Consider the following 6,000-nt stretch of genomic DNA (forward strand, 5'->3'; position numbering starts at 1 on the left):
TCGGCCCTGAAAACGGTATTCCGCCACGGTCTGAAAACGGATGTACAGGTCGAACTCGCCTGCAGGAGTGAAACCCTCACGTTAGCGGAATTCGTCCAAGCTGCCATACACATTGACAAATTGTTGAGAACCTACCGTTCTAATACTGTTGACTCCCCCCTCGCCGCATCCTGCACACCGCCATCCCAGACGTGTGACACTAGCCTTCATGTTGCTGACGAGTCCTTGCGGCTGGGTAGATCCCCACTTATGTGTCAGTCTTTGCGGGAATTCTTCCTCATCTCCACACCCCGAGATCCCATCATACACGGATTCCCGTGGCTGTCTACACATGACCTGGAAATCTCCTGGAAAAGACGTGAGCTCATACGGTGGAAGGCCAGCTGCCTCAACGAATGCATGCACCTACCCCTCCGGTCCTCCTCGGTGAAAAGCCCCGACTCTCCTCTGTCTGACGTCGTCCCGGTGCAGTATCGAAGCTTCGCTGACGTTTTCAACAAGGATAGCGCCTGTCGTCTACCTCCTCATCGTCCCTGTGATTGCGCAATAGACCTCTTACCTGGAGCCGCCTTACCTCACAAGACAAAACCTTACCCTCTGTCACGTCCTGAAGATCTGGCGATGGAGTCCTATGTCACTGAAGCTCTACAGAAAGGGTTTATTCGACACTCCACTTCTCCAGTAGCGGCCGGTTTCTTCTTTGTCGAAAAGAAGGATGGGGGATTGCGTCCTTGTATCGATTACCATGCCCTGAACGCTGTTACATCCAAGTATGCGTACCCTCTCCCTTTTATCGCCGCGTCACAGGAACGCCTTATGGGAGCTAATGTGTTCACAAAGCTGGATTTACGGAGTGCTTACAACCTGATCCGTATCAGAGAGGGCGATGAGTGGAAGACTGCCTTTGTTACAGCCAGAGGGCACTACGAGTACTTAGTAATGCCGTATGGACTGACAAACAGCCCCTCCGTATTCCAAGCATTCATGGATGAGATCTTCCGCAATATGATAGTGTTGAGGGCTGACCACGTTCCCACCACTTCAGCCCAGCGTGTTCGTTCGATTGTAGGAGAAAACAGGAGCCACCAGCCAAATTGTTGCAATGCTATCAAAAGGCTTTATTAAAAATCAGAGATATATCTCGGGAGAATCTCAGAGACACCAACACTACCTGTGCATCAGAGAATTCTCAAAGAGTATGATTAGATGCAGTCGTTATATACTGTTTTCTCCACCTCTCCGTTCACTCTTCTATACCTTACATGGTAATGTCATCCACACGTACCACACTTCTTCTTTCTGCACCCCCAACACTTTTCCCTCATAGACTTATGGTCCCTGCCGATGGACTGATAGGCTGGAAAGAGGCCACCATCCATGAAGATGCTGTAGATTCATATTTCCTCAACGTCGGCACAATCAGGCCTACGCCTTCTGCTTTTTAGGTCTCACTCTACAGTGTGGTTTGCTCAACATCCTCCCCCCAGGGTTCACCGCTCGGACACATCTTAGACAATGGTCACACTTTACTTCTACATTAAACAGTGGTTGCATTTTACTTCTGTATTATGTTAAAAGAATACTGCATTATGTTAAAAGAATAATGTTAAAAGAATACTGTATTATGTTAAAAGAATAAACATGTGTATTATGTTAAAGGAATAAACAAAGCATATGTTAATTGCTAAGCAAAAAACCCCAAATCACAACAGACCCTCTCTTGATCTCTGAGAAAACAGAGATCACCCAACGTTCTGCAATGCTATCATTTCATTCTTTGAGTCCCCATAATACAACAGTGACATCATACCAGATCGTCCCTGCGGTTCCCTCTTTTCATAGTAGTAATAAAGCGTTCCGCTAAGCTTCTTATACATGGAATACAGCTACATCCACACGTGATTATTATACCCAAAAACACAGCAATTGAGGTGAGAGCCGACATGATCAGAGCTTTGTATTTTTCAAACTGTTTCTCCAGCCATCCTGTAATTGGGTTGTCCGTGCCTGACGCCTCCTGCATTTCCCTTGACAGCGATTTGAGCCCTTCGAGTGCTTTAGTGACCGATCCGTCTGGTGCTGTGTTGTTTGGAATGAAAGTGCAACAAGATTCACCAAACATCACACACACTCCTCCCTTTTCCGCTAACAGCATGTCTAAGGCCATACGATTCTGGAAAGCCATCAGTGAGGTAGCTGCTAGTTGATCTCTCAGCCCCTCTACGGCATCTCTGGTTAAGTTTGCTAGGCGCATCACATTATAATGCACAAAGTTAATCCTGTCTACGTTTTTGTTAGGAGTGATTGGAAAAAAGTGCTGATATGATTGGAAAACTCTCGAATCCTACTGCAATTTGATTAGCTAATTTGTACTCTTCTGGAACCCCCCTGGGTATCCCTATGGCATCGATGTACGTGGGCGTGTTTTTTGTTAAGTCAAACTGGTCTTGAACGTCTCGCCTCCTCCTGCCGTGTGGTATTGAGTTTGTGTGCCTGTGACCTATCAAAGTGATAGGTGCTCCTAACCTCACCATAGCACACAACCCTTTGGCTTTTGTAGGCATTCTTACATGCAGATTTCTCGACCCACAATAGTAATATATTCCAGCTCGCGCCCATGAACCCACTGTCTGGCTGCTATCGTTAACCACCCTTTTACACTTGTCAGTTTCTAAATACCCCAGCTTCTGAGCTGTTTGATCGGAGGAATCTCGAACGAAGCATGTAAAGTTTCCTCCCTTAGGTTGAACGAAAGCGCCTGTTCTGGTGTCATTTTGTATTACCGGAAAGATGTTCCCTAAAGTGGTACAGTTACCCTTCACGTTCCCTCTAGTGAGACTGATCATACAGTTGTAGCCAATGAGGTCTTCCTCTGGAAACAGTGGAGCTGGCAGAATCATTAATTTTGGTCGAGCCATCGCGCAAGCTACACAATCCTCCATTCCCGTTTCAGCCGCCTGACCCGCCATCCATCTTATCCATGTGTTATCGCCTGAGAAGCTAGTACTCAATTCTAAGATCTAAGATCTGTTGCGGAGACCATTTGGTGTAGTCGGACCCGCGAAGGCCTTTTGACTCGGGTTCTGTTACGTTTGCGAGGAGTGGTCCTGGTGTTGGGCTCCCTGGCTGCTCTCTGACTCGTTTTGTTTTTATTTTTATTTTGATCAGCCCTAAGGAGTCTGTCCCCGACTGATGGACCCCTAAGACCAAGTATATTGAGCGCGACCAGAGTAGCTTGTGTTCTAATACCGATGGAGACACGTCCCAGTTTATTGACAATGTGACCGGATTCTTGGTGGGATGTGCATCTCTCTGGAACGACGCAGCCGCCCACCACCTCCGAGCGGCTCGCATGGTTTCTCCTAACGGTCGAGGAACCCACCCGCTGCTCAACGCCACCTGCTCCCAACTAGGACACCAGGAGAAGTCGGCCGATCCCTCTCTATGGCACCGATTATCTAGACATGGATTCTAGCACAGGTACACGTCCAAACCCCTGTATGCCGCGTCTTCCCCCTGACAGTCGATGACGTCGCAGATATCAAATGTCCATGCAGTGGTCTCCCTAAGAACGTATTCTAATTCTATTCCCCCATACTTGTCGATGCAGCTGCCTTTAATGCTTCTTTTTGCTCTCGTGTTGTTAAGGTCTTGTGGTTTAAGTGTCAGCAGCAGGAATATCACTACGGCCACTACTGATACTGCGGGCTCAGCATATCTTATCCATTTAGGTCCCCACCATACGTCGGTTCTCGGACCCGGACGCCCAAATAATCGCAGTAGACCCATCATTTTTAGTTATCTAATTATGCTCTAAGTAATTCGCTTATTTCCTTTTTAATTTTTACCCACTCTTAATTTTAGTCAATTTTTATTTCTTTATTTATTTCGGGGTGATCAATAGCCTTCTTGACACCTTCGTGCTTGAAGGGCGGGTATACCCGATCAGCCCTTCTCCCAAGCCCAGTGAGCTATTTTGATCACCCTCCTTTTATCTAATTTACACTAAAGTCTAAGGTTCCCGCTGTGTATTTCCTGTTACCGGCTCCGTCGCGGGCGAATCTGATCCTAACCCCAAAGCCCCCCAAACTTGGCTCTCCTTCTGGTGTTTCGGCGGGATAAAAGATCGAGACCCAGTCCACCCCTGGGATGCTGGGTATGGGGTCTACCCTTAGAACCTTGGAGCTTGGATATGCGGCGAACGTGGCTATTAGCGTGCCTGTCTGTGAATGTGATATCGGGACCGCCGGCCCTGTCAACGAGACTCGCACTGGAGGGTCAAAATCAAAGATGGCCTCTAGTGGCGGCACACCTGCGGAGAGGATCTTCCACTCTACCCCACTCATTCAGAACACTGTTTCGTTACCTTCGATTTTACTTCTGCCCTTCGCCTCTTATTTAATGTGGTACTAGTTTACGCCACTAGATGGTGCTGGAGACCCTCTTACCTTTCAAATGACAAGAAAGGGTGTCTGGATCATGTATGCTCTCAACCTCGTGCTCCTAGACTTCTTTTATCCTTATCACAAACACAGTTTGATTATAATTAGGGGTGGGACGCGATCAAAAAAATTAATCGAATTAATCGGAAGCTTTGTAATTAATCGAAATTAATCGCATTTTAATCGCATTTCAGTATTTAACATGAGAAATATTAATTTAAGTTTGAATGATGAATGAATCAATGAACATAATCATAAACTTCAACATCTTGTTTATTTTTCCACCAGTCTACTACATAGACCAATAGATGAGTGCAAAAAACAGTTCAGAACACTGGAAATTCTGACCAAAAATGTTGTTTAATTTTGGAAGTTTTGCTCAGGATATTGGAAGAATTGAAGTAAATCAGAAGATGTTTTTTAATACCATTTTAGATGGTATATTTTTCTTTAATTTCCCAGGCCTCTGCCACAGGGATCTCCATAGTGCCTATAAGTGGTCTTCTGCATGCTCAAAGCAAATGACTGGATCTTCATCATCTATAATATGAGCTGTCACAGACACCAAGATAATTCTTGTTGCTAACAGAGGTTCAGTGATCCCCAGTCAGAGCCACATTTGTTTCTTCACAATAACCTGTTTTACTTCCCTTTCCTCATCATACAGCTGCTGGATTTTCTTCGACATTGTCTTTCTGGACGGCAGTTCTTAACTTGCATCAGTTGACACAATTTGCAGTGCTTCTTGTAAGCCTTTAGCTTCGACCACAGAGAGTGAACAACACTGTAAATAATATGACGCGTCACGTATAAACGCGTGCGGAGTCGCGCGCGACGGTCACTCGCGAAAGTTTAATCCAGTCTTAATGGTCCAATGAAGGTAATTTAAAAACCAGGGGTGAGTTTCCCAAAACGTTCTTAGCGCTAAGTACTTCGTAACCTCGTACTTAGCGCTAAGAACGTTTTGGGAAACTCACCCCAGGACATTTCCTCACTTAAAAAAAAACCCGCGACGCCCGGGACAGGATGTGAAATACGGACATGTCCCGGAAAATACGGACGTTTGTTCACCATATCGTACTAGGAATACAATTAGCAGCTAAGTGGCTAAGTGATCATTACTGACCTGCGCGTTAGCCCCAACATGTTTTGCGTTGGTGTGGTAACGAAGGGTGGAAGTGTTCCTGTGATAAGCGAACTCCTTCCTACATAAAGTGCAAATAACACTATTTTTGTTTGTACTTCCATCTGGAAGTTTCTTATATTTAAATTTCCCATCCACCAGCGTAGCCTCTTCAGTCATCTGCATCATGCTCATCTTATTGTGTGTCCATATACTCTGTATGTCTGGAACTCGTGCACGGAGAAACATTCCACGGTGCAAAAGTGTCTCATGCGTTAAAATGCGTTAATATTTTTAGTGCGTTAATTTTCCTGTAATTAATTAATCGAAATTAACGCGTTAAAGTCCCACCACTAATTATAATGCAATAAAAACACAATGTAATACAATTCAGTAAAACACAGGGGGCAGTCCCCTGTTATGTGGTTACACTGG

This window comes from Brachyhypopomus gauderio, chromosome 5, assembly GCF_052324685.1.
Source record: "Brachyhypopomus gauderio isolate BG-103 chromosome 5, BGAUD_0.2, whole genome shotgun sequence".
Taxonomy (NCBI): Eukaryota; Metazoa; Chordata; class Actinopteri; order Gymnotiformes; family Hypopomidae; genus Brachyhypopomus; species Brachyhypopomus gauderio.